This window comes from Dromiciops gliroides, chromosome 6 (assembly GCF_019393635.1).
Source record: "Dromiciops gliroides isolate mDroGli1 chromosome 6, mDroGli1.pri, whole genome shotgun sequence".
NCBI classification, from domain to species: Eukaryota; Metazoa; Chordata; class Mammalia; order Microbiotheria; family Microbiotheriidae; genus Dromiciops; species Dromiciops gliroides.
In genome coordinates this window covers 278783872-278805595 of record NC_057866.1, presented here as the reverse complement: position 1 = coordinate 278805595, position 21724 = coordinate 278783872, and positions in this window count along the sequence as shown.

Sequence of the window (21724 nt, the reverse complement as noted above, 5' to 3'; positions counted from 1 at the left end):
TTTTAGAGGAGGTGGGGGCAGGGGAGGAACACCCTGTTAATTCTATCCCTGGCTCCATCACTGGCCTGCCATGTGACTTGGAGCACAGAACCACATCTTTCCTCACATGTTAGCATGAAAAACACATGGTTGAGGTTTTCATAACAGTGTTGCTCTTGGGAAGCAACAAGGAAGAAGCTTGCAACATGCTGAGGGCCTTCTTCAGAGCCCTTACAGTCCAGTACACATACACACAGCCCCCAAGCATGAAATGCTGCCAAGAATTTTCCAGGAGTCAAAGCAGAGCTTCTTAATGGCAGAAAGCAGATAACTTCTCTTGTAGGCTAACTCTGGCTAAAGGGGAAACTGAGGCCTTTATTCAGCATGAGCACTGCTCCTACTCAGGCCCCTGCTTTGGGGCAGGGAAAAGATATAACTTCATACTGAGCTCCCCAGCACCCATCAGCCCCAACAACGGCTCCTGCCCAGACATCCTATTCCACCAAGCTCTACTCTACAATACAGCTACTGTCTGTGTGCCTAAGAGTTGGTGAAAGATGAGCATCTGTCTTTTCAAGGAATCTATTTTTACCAAGTGTTCTCCAGCAGATGACAACTTTCCCTCAGGGAGAAGGAAGAAGGCCTTGCTTTGCTGACAGGATTAGTGCAGATGGGGCCCAGTGCTCTGGTTTGTCATGGGAAGGATAATTAGAGAGCCTTAGGTTCAATTTCATGTACCAAACCTGTTCGATGTACTTATATCTCTAGTGTTCAGCTGACTGTGTAAAAAAAAGAATTAAGTAAAAAGATCAAAGAGCATATTCTAGGATAATTGAATTAAGGAACCATTTATTAAATCCACTGTATGCCAGAGCCATTCAAGCCCATGTAGTGCTTGGCCATCCCTCATCCCTGAAATGCTTGACCTTCCCCCTTCCCATTCTCAGCAGAATCCCTGATCTCCTACATGACTCAGTTCAAGTAGCTCCTCTAGCATGAGGTCTTTCCCAGGCTCCCCAGCAGCTGGGGCCTTCCTCACTGCCTTTTATCTCAAGGCCTTTTTACTATTGATATGTTTTCTTCCCCATCAAAGTATATACTTCTTGGAAGCAGGTGACTTTCCCTTCTTATTTGTCTCTCAGGTGTTTATGACAGTCCCTGGTACCTAATAAGCACTTTGCAAATGCTTCATTGATTGGTTGATTGCTGGTAAAATATGGGAACATTGTCAGTGTTGGAGAGGCTGGGGGATAACAGGCACACTGTTATATTCAGTGAAACTGTGAATTGGCCCAACCATTAGGAAAAGCAATTGGGAATATGATGGGGGGAAAGTTACTAACTTGCCACACCCTTTGACCCAGAGAGCCAACTGCTAGGCATATACATTAAGAGGGTTAAAAGCAGATAGTTTCTATCTCTCTATCATCTATCTATCTATCTATCTATCTATCTATCTATCTATCTATCTATCTATCTATCTATCTATATCGATCTATTTATTGATCTATCTATCGATCTGTCTGTCTGTGTCTGTCTGTCTATCTATCTATCTGTATGTATACATATATGTATTGTTAATATAAATATATGTATTACCTGGATTTGATGGAGGTACCTTACTACCCAAATGGATTTTATGAGACCCTGGATTAATAGAAGCAAAATGCCCTTTGCTCAAAGACTTCAAAGTGAACCAGACAGTCCCTATTTACTTTCCCCAAGAGAATAAACAAACTTAAATGCTCCTTTGAAATTCCCATTCACTATCTTCTTTCCCCAATAGGTAGAGACCTCTGTGTCTCTGATAATACAGCTCCTGTTTCCATCTATCTATTCATAGCATCTGCTATGAATTAAGTTGAGCTGTTAAAATGATTTGTATTGTTTAACTGATTTACATTTGAAATGGGTTGATCTGTATCATGCCAATGAAGTTATTCTGTAACCTGTGAGCCAAGAAACCTTAAAAATCCTTAGAAAGAAGGGAGCTCTTTCTTGGGAAGGAAGTTTCCGCATCATTATGTTTTTCTTCTTGGGACAAAATATTAAATTGATATTATGTTTTTCTTTCTGTCTCTAGCCTGGTTTGTCTTGTAGGAGATATTATGTTCTCTGATCTGGTTTTGGTAGGAGATATTATAAGATATTATAATTTCTCTGATCTGTTTATTAATTTTAGAGGAGAGATTAAATATTATTCCTCTGATCTGTTGTAGGAGACAGACAAATATAAAAACCATATTTTAATATTCAACAGTATATATGTACATATATGTATATAAATTTATGTATATTACATATATATCTATAAAAATATTCATAGAGTTACTTTCAGATTTGCAAAGAATTAAACAAAGTAGATGCCCATCAGTTGGGAAACATGGTAGATCAATCGATCAATATGCATTTTAAAGTACCTACTGTGATAAAATAATGGAATTTGGCAGACACCCAGGGTTCCCACCTGATTTAGTATTGTTTAAGAAACCGACCAAGTACCTACTTGGGATGATTAGATATAGGCCACACCTGGCCTGCCCTGAGTGACATATACTACTGACGTCAGCAGGGGGACCAATCTCAGCCTTGCAGCTTGAAGGACATCCCTTTTTGGGGGAGGAAGAAAAAAGGTAGAAAAGAGAACACCAGCTGAAAGGAGCTCTCTTTATCCTGTTGGTAAGCTTCCAAGGGCAGATGGGAGAGGGGCTGCACAGCTGACTCCCATAGAGACTACAGACCCAGGTGGCAAGTTAATAGAAACAAGGCCAGATCTTTGAATAAGCTCAGCTGGAAGCAAGTTTGGGGATTGAATCAGTCTTTGCTAGAACCAGGGAGCTTATCTATTTTTCTCTTCCCCTATTTCCTTGTCCCTGGCTTTATTAACTTCACCTTTGTTATATATTTTATTCCCATTAATAAAACCTGATTTGTTTGTGGAAAAAAGACTGTTAATCTCCTTTCTTATTAGCCTGGGAGAAATAACTAAAAAAGTCAGTTTGGAAGGGAGGAAAGTTTGGACCTAGAAGTCCCTCATTATTGTGAGATTTAAAATTGGATATTAGATCATAAACCTCCCCTCTTTAACCTTTCCCTTAATTTATCTCCCAGACTAGTAAATGGAAGAAGCTTCTGGTTTTCTAGTTAGAGCTTTTATTGTATGGTAGTCACAAGGTGATGTTGATTAGAAGGATAGGAAAGTAGAAACACAATACAAATCGTCTTAAGTCTAAGCTTAGTCTATATTCCATATAAAACTCACCAAAAGCCGAAGGCCACCTTTGGGGAGAGAGAGACCGTGTCAAGCACGTGCTGCTGCTAACCGTGAGCCAGGCCCACTCGAACTCTCATCAGCATCAGCCTGTGCAGCGCAGTCAGGAGAACAGCAGAGCAGGAAAAAACTCCACTTCCGTTCTCTCCTTGCCTTTTAAGCTCGCACCCCGGAAGTGGAGTGCTAGCAGGCAGTCTGACGTGCGCAGCAGGCAGACTGGCGTGCGTAGCTCATGCCGTTGGTCTCCTCCCCAAAAGGGTGGTCTTTAAAAAAAAAGAACTGGCGTCTTTCAGTTATCCTAACCGACTGTTAAAAAACTTTCATATTTTTTTTACCACATTATTTTCTGAACCCCAATATTACAGTGAGCCACCCAATTAACTCTCCTCATATTAAATTTGGCCCCCCTACATTACTATGGGCTAAGAGCAGAAATCATAAATACATAAATGAAGCAGGCCCTGCCCTTAGCAGCTTACTCCTATCAGAGGAGACAGCATATATATATATATATATATATATGTGTGTGTGTGTGTGTGTATGTATGTATGTATTTATCTATTTATTTATTCATTCATTCATTTATTTGCTTATTTACTTATTTGTTTGTTTGTTTAAGTTGGTGGGGAAAGGAGGAGGGTGGACAGTAGCCACTGTGGGAACCAGAAAGGGTCCCATGCAAAAAGTAACATATGTCATGAATTTTTAAGGAAAAATGAGATTCTGAAACAAGGAGAAAAGGAGTGAGTACATTCCAAACAGGATGCACAGTCATAGAAATGGTTATGTGAAGAACAAGCAAGAAAGGCAATCTACTGGTACTACAAAGTGTATAAAGGGAAAAAATGTATAACAAAGCTAGAAAGTAGCTTGGAATCAGGTTGCGAATGGCTTTAAAAGCTAAGCAAAATTCTAAATCTTATGAAAATGAATGTTGAAAGCTACCCTTACTTGTAACTAGAAAAAATAAAACAAATTTTTGTTGTAAAAGCTAAGCAGAATGGGTTTATTTGATTATAGAATCAACAGGGAGTCACTGGAATTTACTGAGATGAGTCACATGGTCTAGGACAATCACTTCAGCAGCTCTGTGGAGGAAGAATTGGAGTAGAGAGGGATATGACTTCTAGATACCAATCCAAAGGCTTTTGTCACAGTCTAATAGAAAGGTGATGATAGTGGTCATGGAAGGAGATAGCAGAGGACAGATTAAGAGGTATAACTTAAGTAGAAACAAAATCCCAATGGAATATTACTATACCATAAGACCCAATGAAGATGAAAAATTCGGGGAAGCCTTAGAAGACCTGTATGAAATTATGTCAAGTAAAGAACAAAGAAAATTATATACATTGATAACAGCAATGTACATACAAGAGGTCCCAAAAGTCTGTAGTTTTAAGCTTATTTTAAAAAGCTGTATATTGAAGATAAAACAGTAAGACCAAAATGGGACATGGTATAATTATAATGATCAAATGAAGACCCAGAAAAAGTATGAGAAATTATACTCACACCCACCTCTCCACACTTTCTTTGCAGAGGAGGGGTGCTATGGGTGTGAAATCACATATATTCTATCAGACTTGGTTTATGTGTTGGTCGGTTTTGCTGAATTCCTTCTTTCTTTTTCTTTTTAAATATTTATTGCACTGATATTTACTGGAGAGGAGAAGGAGAGGGATAGATTTAGAAATGAAGGTCACATAAAAACAAAGCAAGGTAACTTTAAAAAAGAAGGGCTTTATAAGCTGCAGAATGAGAAAAGTAGGTTAGCTCTAAGGATACCTTGACATTGAGTGTCTAAGCCAAGAGAGATGGTATACTCCCTTTGCACAGAGATCTTTAAGAGAAGGGCAGTTTACACCTGTTTGGCCAGAATGGGAGTGTCCTTGCCAGAGGTAAAAGCCAATTAGACCACTCCTGGGCCATTGAATGACTCTGCTTCTTTTCCTATTATGTTAATTTTTTTCTTGAAATATTTTCTCTTCTGTAGCATTAATCTTATGGAGTCAAAAAATGTGCTCATCTAAAAGCCAGAAAACCTGAAAGAACCCCATGGGTGTTTAAAATTAAAATTAAATCAAATCTGCTACAAAATAGAAAACTTTAAAGGTTCAGCAAGCAGATCGTTTTTTTCCACATTCAGGAATGTTTATAAGACCTAGAGCTGAAAAGGGCCTTAGAGGCCATTAGGGAAAAACCAAACCAAACCAAACTCTTCCTTTTCCATACAAAGAAGCTGAAGGTCAGAAAGTTGGAGTGAACAGCCCTGGGTTCTGGAATCAGGAGGAGATGAATAGAGCTTGGAACCTGGGGCCTTGAGTACCTCAACCTCAGAACACTGCAAAGCCAGATGCTTTTTCCTCTCCCACTATAACATCATGGCCATTTCCATGATGTCCCAGTGCCTCTTGTAACATCCGCTTCCTTTGATGCTTATGAGCTCCGAGTTCCTGCTCAAATCCCTTAGCCTCTCTGAAGTGATTTCTTTACCTGTAAAATGGGGTTGACAATTATTTCATAGGGTTGAAAGGATCCAATGAGGAAATAAAGGGCTTCAAACCACACAACCCACATATTATGAATTATTATTGTTATTATTCACAAAGATCACCTGTGGAACCAGTGGTTCTTACAACAACAAAATAATAAACCTTCCATGCATGTTCCCTTTTCTGTGCTATCTCCTACCCATGCTCTGCCACCTCCCCTCCAGGGACAGCTAAGTGGCACAGTAGATAGAGTGCTAGGTGGTAGTGGTGGTGATAATGACTGTCCTTCCTTCTCAAAGACCCCTGAAATGTTATCTCTATGTTGGGTTCAAGGTACAGTATGTCCAGATATGACTGATCAGACCAATCCAAGCTCAGAAGACTCTACCACAGGTCAGGCATAAATACTGCAGCCCAAAGTCAGGAAAACCCATCTTCTGGAATTCAAATCCAGCCTCAGACATTTACTAGCTATGAGAACCTGGGCAAGTCACTAAACCCTGTTTGTCTCCATTTCTTCATCTCTAAAATGAGCTAGAGAAGGAAATGGCAAACCATTCCAGCATCTTTGTCAAGAAAACCCCAAATGGAGTCACAAAGAGTTAGACACAACTAACAAATGACTGAACAACAACACATCCCCTCTCCCATTAGAATGTAAGCTTTACAAGGGCAGAGACTCTCTTTTTTAATGAATTTGCATTCCTAGCACTTCACTGAGGGTCTGGCATATAGTAAGCCTTTAATAAAAGCCTATTTCAGGGACAGCTACATGGTGCAGTGGATAAAGCACCAGCCCTGGATTCAGGAGTACCTGAGTTCAAATCTGGCCTCAGACACTTAACACTTACTAGCTGTGTGACCCTGGGCAAGTCACTTAACCCCCATTGCCCTGCAAAAGAAAAAAAAAATAAAAGCCTATTTCCTTTCCTTTCCCCATTGTCCAATTCCAGATGTTTAAAAAAGGCTGCTGGAGATTTGGGAGGATTTTTTCATGCTCTTTAAATGTTTACTTTCATTCCCAAGCTTTAATATATGATAAAATACCTTTTGCCCAACAGAATTCAGTTAATTCCTAATAGACTTGCACATACAGGGCCCAAAGCTCAGAGGTAACTAAGAGCATCTCCCTTGCTTGTTAGCAACTTCTAGTGGTTGGTAACCCTTGGCTCTTGATGGTTAAGCCTGTAGAGCATAAATTAGTGTGAAAATGGACCTGGTGACAGACTGAGAACTATATCTTATGCATTTAAAAAAAAAACACCACATCTGGAAAATATAGATTCCTGTGCCATCGTCAATAATCTTTGAAAAATCCTGGAAAACAGGAAAGGTCCTTCAGGATAAGAGAAAGGGTGGTGAGCATTTTCTAACTTTCAGAGAGAAACAAAGAGAGGCAAAGACACAAAGATAGAACCACATAGAGAAAAGGGAATATATTCTTCTAATTATAGTGGCGAACTTTAATTTCTGACAAAAATTTCTAAATGCTTTCATAACAGAAGATTTGCAAACATTTAGAAAGGAAAAACAACTAACTGTAGGCTGTAACAACTAACCTTACTTTTTATAGGCTATATATTTTACTATGTATATTTCTAAATAGTTGATATAGTTTATACAAATTATGGTTTTGGGGGCAGCTAGGTGGCACAGTATATAGAGCACTGGCCCTGGAGTCAGGAGTACCTGAGTTCAAATCCAGCCTCAGACACTTAACACTTACTAGCTGTGTGACCCTGGGCAAGTCACTTAACCCCAATTGCCTCACAAAAAAAAAAAAATTATGTTTTTTTCCCTGCCCCAAAATAACCAGTAAAATAAAATCCATTTTAAAGTACATTCTTAAAAAAATTCAATAATAGGAGATGTAAACAAGAGGTCTTGTAAAGGTACAAATGACAAGATTTGGCAATGGATGAGATAAATGGAGTGAGTGAAAGTGAGGAGAGGAGGAATCTGAGGCAGTAAACCTTGAAGACCAAGAGGAGATTTGCATCTTCAATGGTAGAGAAATTGAGCAAAGATGAAGGTTTGAAGAGGGGAAAGAGGGAAGATAATGAGTTCAATGAAGATTCAGCAAAGGAAACTGAGGTGTCATCAGAGACAGAACAGGAGAACCAGGGGAGAAGTGTCATGAAAACTCAGAGGACAGAGTATCCAGGAACAGGATTTGGCAGTGCCAAATGTTTTGAAGAAGTCACAAAGGATTGTTAGAGATTGAGAAATGGTCCTTAGATCTGCCCATTAAGAGATCATTGGTAACTTCAGTTCTACTTGAACAGTCAACCTTCATGCCACTTTTCAGAGAGGAAAAAGCGGAGGCATCCAATACGGGTGACTTTTCCAAGGAGTTTAACAGAAAAGGGAAGGAAAGATACAGAACGATAGCTAGCAGAACTGGTATATATGTGTAGACAGAACAGAAGGAGCCAGCAGACAGAGTGAAAATTAGAAAGAGTGGGAATAATGGTGAAGACAACCTGGAGGAATTCTTGGGACATGGCCAAATTTGTGTGTATGTGTCTGTGAAATATGAAATGAAGACCTCAGCTCAGAAGGTGGGAGAAGGGTTTGCCAAAGGAGGCTTGAGGAGAGATGAAAAGGTTTGAAAGAGAAACTATTATGAGTAAGGTAAAAAATGATTGAAAGAGAATGCCAATTAACAGAAAGTGGGGAGGTATCCTTTAATGTTGAAGTATGATTCTAATATTGAACCATTGTCTTTTAAATAGAAGCAATATTGTCATTAAAATATACTACAGACCACCAGAAAAGAAGAAAATAGATTAAGTGTTGAGAAACATATCGTAAACCTGTCACCAAAGCAGCTCCAGTAGGATTGGGGACATCCATTACCTGACCATCGACTGGCACCCAAAATTGAGCTGTTAATCATTTCTGAACCAGCTTTAATAATTTTATCTTTCAAAGGCAGAGGAACCAACATGGGAAATTCTATTCTGCATCCATTTCATACAAAAACGGAGGGACTAGTTGATGCAGTAAACCTTATGTGAAGCTTGGTGGGAAATGATGCATCCATCTTTCTAATTTTTCACCATTCTCTTTGGATTGTTTGGAGTCAATATTGCAGTACTAATTGTTCCCAGAATATTGTGCTCAGCCAATCACTGAGGTATATAAGTTCAAGGAATTCAAGGTTGGTGTTAGGGCAAGGAGATATAGATAAATTCAAAAACTGAAACTGAAAAGAATTCTAATCAAAGAGGTAAACACTTGCACTACAACAAAGGAAAACCCTCTCATGATTCCCATAATTCAGCCTTTGTCTGGGAACAAAACAGCCACATCAGAAGACCCTCTGAAAAGGCAAGAGCCACTCCCAGAGGCTTTTTCATGTCTGCCCAGAACAGGATTGCTAGGAAGCAGCCCTGCTGGGTGCCAGCTGAATGGAGGCATGTGGTCAGGTAAACTGAAGGAGAAGGAAATTAAAAAGCATTGCTCAGGGCAGGAGGAGAATGAGGACCTGTACAAAGAATGCCCAATAATTTTTCTTGGCAGAACTAGACTTTATTACCTTCCATTCTCCTAGTTGTGGGTTCAAAATGAGAGTAATCTGTGCCTGCTACACAGTTCTCCAATTCACTGGCTCTCTAGCTGTGGGCACTGTGTGAATAACTCAGTAGGTTTTCTGAGCTACAGTTCAGATGGGCAATTTTTCTTCTGCTTGAAAAACTAGCTTGGTAAATCTTTTTTTAAAAAAAAATAGAAATAGTATTTTCCCCAATAACATGATAAGAAAATTTTTAGCATGCATTTTTTACAAGATTTTGAGTTCCAAATTTGTCTCCCTCCACTCTCCTCTTCTTAATGTGGCAGACAATTTGATATAGATTATAATGTGCTATCATGTAAAACCTATTTCCATATTAGTCACAGTTGTGAAAGAGGAAACAGATAAAAAGCCATGAAAAATAATAAAGTAAATGAAAAAAAGCATGCTTTAATCTGCATTCAGAGTCCACCAGTTCTTTATCTGGATGGGGATAGCATTTTCCTTGGTGAGTCCTTTGTACTTGTCTCGGGTCACTGTGTTGCTGAGAAAAGGTGAGTCATTCATACTTGATCATCACACAATGTTACTGATACTGGGTACAATATTTTCCTGGTTCTGTTCATTTCACTTTGCATCAGTTCTTACAAATCTTTCCAGGTTTTTCTGAAATCTGCCTGCCCATAATTTTTCTTGCATAATAGTATTCCATTACATTCATATACCACAATTTGTTCAGCCATTCCCCAACTGATGGGCATCCCCCCAATTTTCAATATTTTGCCACCATGAAAAGGGCTGCTATAAATACTTTTGCAAAATTTTTTAACTTTAATATAACCAAATGATCTATTTTACCTTTTTGTAATGCCCTCTATCTCTTGTTTGGTCATGAATTCTTCCCTGCACCATATATCTCACTGGTAAACTATTCCTTGTTCTTCTAATTTCCTTCTGGTGTCACCCTTTATGTCTAAATCATTGGCCCATGTTTACCTCATCTTGGTATATGGTGTGAGATGTTGGTCTATACCTAGTGTGTGTCCTGTTAGTTTCCAGTTTTCCCAGCAGTTTTTGTCAAATAGTGAGCTCTTATCCCAAAGGTTAGGATCTTTGGGTTTACTATCTTGGTAAACCTCAATGGCCCACATCATACTACCTAGAAAATAAAAGCTCATATTAACTGCCTTTATGAACCTGGGCAAGTCAGTTCATCACTGTTTGCTTCAGTTTCCTCATCTGTAAAATGGGGGTAATAATAGCATCTAGCTCCCAGGGTCATTGTGAGGATCAAATGTATCCCACCTGTGGTAGTCTTCTAAGCTCCATATTGACCTAATTAGCCAGAGTCAAACACACTATCTTGACCCCAACATACTGATATCATTTTGGTCCTTTTCAAGAACAAGGATAACAACCAAATTCATAAAGTGCATTGTAAAATAGAAGGCATTTATGAGTGAGTTGTTATTAGGATTATCATTATTATTGTAGCAATTTTTAATTAATTAAGGAAGTGAATCATGGAACCTCACAATTGGGATGGGTGTCAGAGCTCATCTACTTTGAATTACATATGAAGAGCAATTCCTTTTACAACAATCTTTTTGATTGGAAGCTCCTCCCAGAACCTTCATTTTAAGGAGAACCCTGAGGCACCCATCTCTTTATTTCTTACCAGCCTGTATCCTGGAATGCACCATTGTTGCCTCTGACAGAATAATTTCTCACCTGAAGCCTTCAGTTTCCTTTTGTGTGTTGTCCACCCCCATTAGAATGTGAGATCCTTGAGGGCATTAACTGTCTCTTTTTCCTTGTATCCTCAGTACTTAACATAGTGACCATCTACTTAATAAAGGTTTAGTAAAAGAATAACTGACATTCCTGACAAATGGCCATATACAGTCTGCTAAAAAACAAAAGCAAAACCCATCCAATAATAAAGTCTCATTACTTGAGAGATACTAGTCTAGAAGAAAGAAAGCTGCAATCAGCATCAGGAACCTAGTTTTGATTCCTATACCAGTACTCTGCACATTTACTTCCTATATAATCTTAAATCAGACACTTCAGGTTAAAGTTTAGTATTCTTTCCTGTAAAATGCCTGCACTAACACCTGTGTTACCTACTGCCAGGGGTCGAATGAGGAAGGCACTCTGTAATTTGGAGTTATCACTGTGCTTCCAAACATCTTTCTTTATTAGACTTGTTTTACTTACATGGAAAACTGCCTCTCTGCAAGTCCAACCCACAGGTCCTGGTTTTGTGCTAGGGAGGTTTGATTTATAACATACCACAATATGAGCCCATTACCAAATACTTAGCAAGTTCTGTGAACAAATATTCTCTTGGTTATTTCAGTTCCTCGAAGGGCAATGGAAAGCCATGGATATGGTGAATGCAAATATATTTAGGTGTGTGAGCAATGACTCTTTTATGAGAAGTGGCATTAAAGACTTCATCAAGGATGAATGTGATCAGAAAATTGGAAGAGATGGTCACATAGAGATAGCAAAAGACTACAAAAACAAATGATGTGGTGCTGTTGTCTAGGAAATAAGGAAAGGTTTCATGGGAGCTCTCTAGTGCATTGGACAGAGAGATTGCTGGCAGGACATGCACAAGAAATCCTGGTGGGCATGGAGTTTACAAAGGTGGACCAATGTCCCATTTCATTGGGATTACAGATCTATTGAAGCATGGAAGTTTTACTTTGTAGTTAGATTGACAAACATATTCAGGTAATGTTGCTTTTGAAGTATGTTGACCTGTTGGTCTTTAATTCAAGTTAAGACTTTGTCTTTTGAAACCAAGAGCACATCTGCCTGAGGAAAAGTGACTATGATAACCTTGTTAACAAAGCCAGGGTATTCTAATGACATGTTTATTTTTCAGAAGATGGATAAACAAATGTAGAAATAATACATTGAGACACATTTCAAAACTTTAGCAAATGAACCATTATCATAAAAATAATATTTTGCCATCTAAAGGAATATATAATGTCTAAAAAGTCCATAAAAATATCATTTGGATGAATACTTGGAGAAGGAAGAATGAATGGGTGTTGCATTTTGATAAAGGATGAGGGAGATGGGGATTCAAGGAGGGTAATTAGGGATTGAGGAGCAGGATGCTCAGAGGACATGATCTCAGTAGTATACCTGGCCCATACATAAAGGGGAAATTTATGTTCTGAAAGGTACCCGCAAGGAACAAATATAGGTTCCTTCATCTCTAGAATTCCTTGTTTCAGTAACTTCAGTGATTAGGAAATGATTATTTTAAGAACCCAGCCTTTCCTAGAAGGTTATAGAGAATTGTACCTGGGCAAGGAAGTACTCCTGTCTGGACTAAATCTCCCAGAAGATACTGAGACAAAGAGTACATATGCCGAGAAAGTTATTTCCCAGAGGGTGTGAGGAATATTCACATAGGTAACTATACATTGATTGTTTAGAAGGATAGAGGCAAAAGGATAGAGACACAGAGACCACTCCTGAGTTTTTGGAGTTGGTCTAGGGAAATACTCACTCCAACAGCCTGAAGAGGGGAGTGGATCTTGTGGAAGAAAGCAAAGACAAATAGCCAAAGAGATAGCAATTGGGACCTGAGAAAATATAGCCCTGCCCAAAATGAGGGGAAAAGCCTTCAAGGTGTTGGAAATGACTATTGGCTATGGGTACACTCTACTCCTTCTATATATGCAGACTAGAAGATTTTATTAAGTAAATTAATTTCCTGATTTTCTCACCTCTGGTACAACTAAAATGAATCACACCTTAAGGAGGAGTTCTGCTTGGAAGCTGGTGCTCCTAAGGTTTTTGAATGTCTCCTTTTCTGATAAAAGTCCCTAAATCTATTTGATTTTGCCCTGCTTTCACTAATCTTGTGCTTCCTTGGTGACTGTATAATTCTGGTTCTGAGAGGAAAAGACATGGCTGGTGGGTAGGGGCTGAGCCAATGCATGATATCACCATTGACAGGTACCTTTCCATTAAGAAAAGATGTTACAATGCCTAGCAGAATACTTGGTAGCTGACAATCCACTGTGGTAGTTAAAGGGAAGGATAAAAGTATAAAAAGATTCCATAAAGCAACCTGTTACATGCTAACTAAGGCAACCCTGTGACACGCTCATTGCCATGAAGGATCTAACCAATTATAGAACCATTCCATTTTAATAGCCACAAGAGTCACTAGAACTGGAGGAAGGTGATATTTTAATTGTGACATTTGCCCTCAGATATCCTTTCCTGAAGCCAAACTCATTAATCACTTAGTCTTTTGTATGGAAATTATAATTAAGGATTAAAATTGAATAAGAATAAGATAATTCAAAGAGAATTTTGTGATAAAGAAGACAATTTCATGGGTTTGTATGCCATTTGTCAAGGAGATGAAATTATACTTTCATATAAATTGTTTCATAATTGGAAAAATTAAAGATTAGTTGTTATTGATTAGAGATGACACTTTTGCACTTTGTACAGGTCAAATAAAAACCCCAGTTAATGTAATGGGTGCAACAAATGACTCAAGAAATATGAGATACTCAAATTTAGATACATCTCCATTCCAAATGTCCATATCGACTATTTCTGCCCAATTTGTAATAGAATCTTCTGAGTTCATATCCTTCTGATCAGCCACAGTATACACACAGTACCCTAACCCTGACAGAGTGATGTCATTTTGTGCACTTGAAGCAGGAGCACAGGAAACCAACCAAACAACTAACCTTATCTGGGTCCTAAGAGGTGCCTCCAATTCCACAGTATTATAGAGAAAGAATTTTGAATATTTAAAGGCACTTGCAGGAGAACACTTTCATTTGCAAAAAAAAAAAAAAATCTCCTATAGTCAAAGGAATTTTGGCCACTCTATACTTCAAAGTGATTTCAAAGATCATTTGTTTGTTTCTGCAGTTACCCTGTGGGGCAGAGTCCAGGTGGGGTGAGGGTCAGGATGGGTCAAAGAGTCCTTCCAAAGTTACCCAAGTAAATTACTTTGTAAGTCATTTGAATTTTTAACTTCATGATGTAGCACTTTGTGAGTATAACAAATGATACCCTGACAATGTTTGTGAATCATAACAAGATCATGGTTCTCAGAATACATAAAGCTAGGTGATACAATGGATAGAGTCAGGATTACCTGAGTTCAAATTTGACCTAAAACACTTATTAGCTGTGTGTTTTGGCAAGTCACTTAACCTCTCTTTGTCTCAGTTTCCTCAACTGTAAAAATGCAGAAAACTATAGCTCCTATCTACCAGGGTTATTCCGAACACAGAATGAGGTAATAGAGGCAACTTTATTAACTTTCCTTCTTTGTTTCAAGGAAGGCTTGTTTTCTTTTATAAAATGTATTAGAACATTGGAGGAAGGAAAAAAAAAAAAACAACCTTCTGAGTCAGCACAATTGTGCTCCAGCAAATCCTACTTAATTAGAAGTATTTTGCTGCAAGTGTCCTTTTCAGTGCTGCCAAAGCAGAATAATGTTAATTCTTTGCAACAATCAGGAAATAAATGTGATTACTTGGCAAGAAAATGAGGTTTTCCCCCAATCTTGTTAGTTCCCAAAGTCCCTCCCTTGGTTTTTGGCCTGGCATACTTCCCTAGCCTGGGGCCTATGTGGCCTTCAGGAGGATGAAGAATACTAGGGGAAAGATACTGAATGCACATGGCTTCTTTCTTCCTTCCTTCTTCACCATTCTACCCTCCACATAAATGACTGGGAGATGCAGGACCAGAGCCAATCCATCTCTCCCTTGCTGTATTTCCCCAAGCCATAGCACTAACCAGAGATCTGATTGTGAAATCCTAAGAATCAGGGGAAAAGTCCAATTCTCCATTCTGTGGCTCATGTCAGTCGATGCCCTTTTAATTCACATTAATCTTCTTGTAAAGAGAAAGGTATCCATAATCCTGAAGGAACAGAAAATCAAACATTCATAGATTCAGAATGAATATCAGAGGCCAAATAGTCCAATAATCTCATTTTACAGAAGAGAAAACTGAAGCCAGGATGGTTAGGTCACAGAAGTAGGGAGCATCACAGACAGAATTTGCATCCGGATCATAGATGACTGCAGAACCAGCAGGATTTCCACAGTACCTCATGGTCCCTGAAGCTTCTGCTATCCATTCATTAAAACAGAATCTGGGCCAGGGCCTTCCTTCGGTGGATGCCTCATCACATGGAAGGGATCTTGGGCTCTCGAAGGTCATTCCAACATAACCTATTGACTAGGAAGCCTCTGAGTATGAGCCAGGCAAAGAACTCTATACTGGCTGCTGCAGGTCCATCTGGGCCCCAAGTTCAGAGAGGTCTAGAGACTAGGTGATTTGGCATGGAGGAGGTGGGGAGGGGAACTGACAAGACAACTCATGAAACTGTTTACTAAAACCTAGGGTGATTCATTATTTACTTCATGGATGGAGTGTCTTTTGGGCAGAAACTGAGGCCAGTGAGCCCTGAATTGCCCAACATGCATGATAGATGAGATCTAGCCTTTGAGATACAGCCACCAAGGAAATTACCATGAGAAGAAACAAAGTCAGAAAATAGATAGGGGGAAATGGAGGCAGTGGAGTGGAAAGAGAGAGAAATTACCAAAGACCTTGGGAGGAAGAAAACTCAAAGCCCCCATACATAAACCAATAAATCAATAGGGAATACATTAACAACCAAAGAAAATATCGCCTCCAGATCAGATAAAGAAGTTTGGGCATCTAGAAATAATTACTGCCAAAAAAAGAAAAAAAAAGAAAAAGAAAACAATCCAACACTTGATAAGATAGTTGATTCTGTGGAATGTGAGGAGAAAATGTAACCACAATACACTGCATCATAAAAATAACTGGGCAGAATAGAAAAATTGGTATCTGCAATGGCCTCACCAAAAGAGAGAGAGAGAGAGAGAGAGAGAGAGAGAGAGAGAGAAAATGCAAACACGGAAGTGAAGGACAATCTAGAAGAAAAAGAAAAAAAACAATAATATAAAAGGAAATATGCTCACTATGCTAACAAAACATACTGATCTCAAATACAGGATGCATAGAGACAACTTAAAGATGATAGATCTCCCAGAAGAACATGACAGAATAAGAACTTCAACACCGTGATGAAGGAAATACTAGACAAGAACAACCCAGAACTTCTAGACATAGAAAATGAAATACCAAATGAAAGGATTCAAAGATCATTGTCAGAACAAAAGGTTGCAAACTCCAAGACACATGGTGGTTAAATTGAACAATTCAATTTAAAAAAAAAGAAGAAGTGGGGCAGCTAGGTGGTGCAGTGGCTTGAGTGCTGTACTTGGAGTCACAAAAACATAGGTTGAGATCCTGACTGAGACATTTTTTTCTGTGTGTCACCCCTCCCCCATTTAACTTTTCTGAACCGCAGTTGTCTTATCTGTAATATGGGAATAATAATAGCACCTACTTCCTTGTGAGGATCAACTAAGATAATAATGCATGTAAAGTACTTTGTAAACCTTAAAACATTATGTAAATGCCAGCTATCAATCATTCTATTTAATTCAGCATTTAGTATGCACTCCTTGTCATCAGAGATTTGTACTAGACTCTAGGGGCAAAATAAGTTTTAGGTGAGACATCCCCTACTCTCATGGTGTTTACAGTCAATTAGGGCTGCAGACACTAGTCAAGACTAGGATTCAAGGATGTGCTCCAAGTGCAAGTTATCTTTGGAATATGTACCAATTCTCATCAATGATGATCAGTAGATGACTGACAAATAGAGAATTTATTAAGTATTTACTATTTCCTGGCACTATGTTAAACAATAAGGACACAACCAGAAGCATGGCAGTTTCTGCCCTCAAGGAGCTTATATTCCAATGGCAGAGCGGGGCAAAATGACACAAAAAGGGAATGAAGTAAAGAAGCTATAAGTGATTTCAGGTTGGTGCCTTGGGATGCAATCCCTAGCTATTTTTGGACCTGACACCCAACCCAATGCTCTTGTAGTTCAACATATTTCCCCTAAATGAGACAAGTCTAATGCAAACCTTGGTCATCACTGGACCCCAGGAAACAAGAGGCTTAATTAAGTGATCTGTGCTATGGGCAGTGAAGTCATCCCTTCCTCTCCTAATCCCTGTAATTCAGAATCACCATTTTCCAAGGGGGAAATCTCCTTCCACTCACACCAAGTCAATGATGCTTCAGAATTGTTTGCAAAAGAAACCCAGATTTATGGAGTATTGCATCTTAGAGAGTCTACACATAAAGGAAAGAGCAGTTTTATGTAAAATAATATTAAAAACAATATCATCTGAGGATGATGATGATGATGGTACTTTGCTGGGCTATTGTGAAGAAAATTCTTTGTCAGGTATAAGGTACTATATAAATGTTAGCTATTATTGTTGTTGCAATAATCAACCTCATGGGTATTTTGTAAGGAAATATCACTTTAAAGTACTATATAGATGTAGTTTACTATTAAAAAAAAAAAAAGATGAGCAGGATGCTATCAGAAAAACCTGGAAAGATTTACATGAGCTGATGCAAAATGAAATGTACTGTATACAAAATAGCAGCAATATTGTAAGATGATCTGCTGTGAATGACTTAATTATTTTCAGCAATGCAATGATCCAAGACAACTCTGAAGGACTTTTGAAAAATGCAATCCATCTACAGAGAGAGAATTGATACTACCTGAATACAGACAGAAGTATAATTTATTGTTCTTGTTAGTTCCTTTTTCTAAAATTCTTTTGTCTGCTATGTTTTACATGACTGCACATGTATAACTTATATTGAATTGCTTGAGTTCTTAATGCAGGATAGGGAGGAAGGATGAGAATTTGGAACACAAAATTTTAAAAATCAATGTTACAATTTGTTTTTAGATGGAAGGTAGGGAAAAATTCTAAATAAATAATTTTTTTTTAAAAAAAAACCAATATCATCAGTGTCTTGAATTGGACTGGATTCTTCATTTTGGAGTCAACAAAATGGAAGCCCAGAGAGGTTAAAGGGACTTGCCCAAGTTAACCATATTGGTTTGGACTACATTAGGCCCTAGTTATTATACTTTCCTGAGCAGCAAAACAAGGCTCCAGTTACTGTTCTTTTCTGAGCAGCAAAACAAAATGTCATGAACAAGCACAAATACTTCAGAGTATTTCAGCTGGCTGATGTTATTATTCAATAGTTTCAGTGGTGTCTGACTCTTCATGACCCCATTTGGGGTTTGCTAAGCAAAGATACTGGAGTGATTTTTTATAGATGAGGAAACTGAGGCAAGAAGGGTTAAGTGACTTGTTCAGGGTGACACAGCTAGTAGGCATCTGAGGCTGGATTTTAACTCAGGTCTTCCTAGTTATGACTGAGAAAATAGTGACAATGGTGGCCCACAAGATCCTCCAACAACTGGTAAAATTATATTGGAAAATCCATGGCCTATTCCTGTAGGAGTTGGAAGGAAATGTGGACTACTGGAGAAGAGCACTATGGTATCAGGACCCTGGCAGAAGGGGGAAGATTTTGGGTTATTGTTCCTAAGTGACATCCTAGGCTAGCTGAAGACAGGGGTTGGAGAACAGAGGTGGCAGACCCTCAGAGGAGAAAGTGTGCTGCACCTACTCAGAAGTCAGGTCCCTGGGGTAAATGCCTGTATGCCCTCTGCTAGTTACACTTCTGATGATCTGCTGTGGCCAGGGTTGGGAAGGAGCACCTCTACTGAAATATTCATACATCTTTGAAAGTCTTGAGACAGGAAGCAACAGAGAACATTGAAATGGAGGAGTGTAGGAGGAAACACTGGCCTCTATGTACTTTTCTTTGCTTAGAACTCACTGAGCTGCTTCATGACCTATTGATGCCATTTCTCACAGAGCCTGTGTTGAGATGGGGTTCAATGATGCCAAACTCTGAACCTATAAGGTTTTTAAATTTTTTTTGGTAGGGCAATGAGAGTTAAGTGACTTGCTCAAGGTCACTTAGCTAGTAAGTGTCAAATGTCTGAGGCCAGATTCAAACTCAGTTCCTCCTGAATCCAGGGCCGGTGCTTTATTCACTGTGCCACCTAGCTCACCCCGACCTATAAGCTTTTAATCAAGTTGAAAAGAAGCCAGTCACTATGTCCAACCTCATTATCTTCCCTCCATCTCATAAAAGTCATTTATGGGCCACCGTTTAGGAGGGAATTTAGGTCATGTATTTTCTAAACATAAAATAATATTCAAAGAGGATGTTTTAAAAATCTCTATTGGTAGTATTCTTTCATCTGCTCTTGAAAAGATTGTACTAAATCTTTCACACATTTCTTTCTCTTTTTTCATGCTTCTTAATTAAAAAAAAAATTCGGACCCTGACAAAAATAAACAGGCACATTTCCACATAAAAAGAACAGAAAAAGTGGACTGAATGTGAAACTCTGAATCTCTATTATGCATTACTATTATGCTCCATTATTATCAATATACTTAAGGTATATTATATTGCAACATGAGTTTCAATGCTCTCCCATTTCTATTGATCTCCTCCAGAATGTCCTTATGCTTTCTTTGCATTTTTTACATCTTTCTTTCATTGAGGCTCTTTTCCCTTTTCATTTGACATCATTCTACTAGTCCCTTCCTCTTTAACTGTCCTTCCCTTAATCCCCCCATCCTCCAAAACCCCTTACCTTATGGTAACAAAAACTCATATCAAGTCAAACACACCTTTCTAATCTGGTGGAAGTTGCTAGGGCCAAGGTTCCATGGCACAACCTCCTCCATTGAGGGTCACCTGCACACTACCAAGAGGCATCAGAAGAGAATATTCAAGGGAAGTTTAAATTCTGTAGTAGTAATGGTAGTGGTGGTTGTAATTAATTGTAATAATTATAAATCAGCACTGATTATAATATTTCCAAGTTTGTGAAGCACATTACAAATATGATATCATTATATCATCAAAGCAACCCTGGGACATAGGGGCTATTAGGTGAAACAAATGTTTGGTTTTTCCACCAATTATGTCATGGTGTCTTAAAAGCATATCTGGGGGCAGCTAGGTGGTGCAGTGGATAAAGCACTGGCCCTGGATTCAAGAGGATATGAGTTCAAATCCGGCCTCAGACACTTAACACATTGTGTGACCCTGGTCAAGTCACTTAACCCTCATTGCCCCACAAAAACAAAAACAAAACAAAACAAAAGCATATGTGGCAGCATAGTGATGGATCATCCAGTTTCTAAAGTTACTTCTCACCCCCAGGAGTGACTGGATTTTAAACACATGTCAGACAAGTGGTCACAAATCCATAGCTTTTACCTGAAATTATCACACCCTTCCAAATTGACTTAGATTTCTTCTTTATCTATGTGAAGTAAATTCACCATGCTTTCTAGAAGAATCCCACCAACTCACCCTGAATGGCTTGGCCATTATCTCAAATATCTGGTAATATGAAATCATTACTTTATGCTAATGTTTTAAAACTCTATTGATAAACTGATAAATAATCAAAGGTTATAAACAGGCAATTTTCCAAAGAAGAAATCAAAACAATTTATAGTCATATGAAAAAATTCTCTAAATCATTATTGATTAGGGAAATACAAATTAAAACAACCTTGAGATATCATTTTATACCTACCAGATTGGCCAAAATGATAGAAGGGGAAAGTGGCAAACATTGGGGGGATGTCGAAAAATTGGGACACTAATTCATTGCTGGTGGAATTTTGAACTGGTCCAACCACTTTGGAGACCAATCTGGAATTATGCCCAAAGAGTTATTAAACTACCTATTCCCTTTGACTCAGCAATACCACTAGTTGGTCTATTTCCAAAGATAATTGGGGGAAAGGCAAAGAATGTATATATTCTCAAATGCTTCAGCCCTCTTTGTGATAGCAAAGAACTAGAAATTAGGTACTCATCAGTTGGGGAATGGCTGAACAAGTGGTATATGATTGTAAAGGAATACTACTGTGTTATAAGAAATTATGAGCTCAGTGATTTTAGAAAATCATGGAAAGGTGGCTAGGTGGCATAGTGGATAGAGCACTGGCCCTGGAGTCAGGAGTACCTGAGTTCAAATCTGGTCTCAGACACCTAACACTTACTAGCTGTGTGGCTCTGGGCAAGTCACTTAACCCCAATTGCCTCACTAAAACAAAATAAAACAAAACAAAAAAAAACCATGGAAAGACTTGCATAACCTAATGAAGAGTGAAATGAGCAGAACCAAGAGAATACTGTATATAATAACAGCAATATTGTTTTAAAAAATAACTTTAAATGAATGTCATTTTGACTTATAAATACCAAAATTAACTATAAAGGACATGTGACAAAAGATGCTATCAACATCTAGAGAAAGAACTGATAAATGCAAGTATATATAGAATAATTTTACATATGTGTGTGTGTGTCTAATGGTAGCCTAGGGTAGAAAAAAAGAAATTTGCATGATAATTTTAT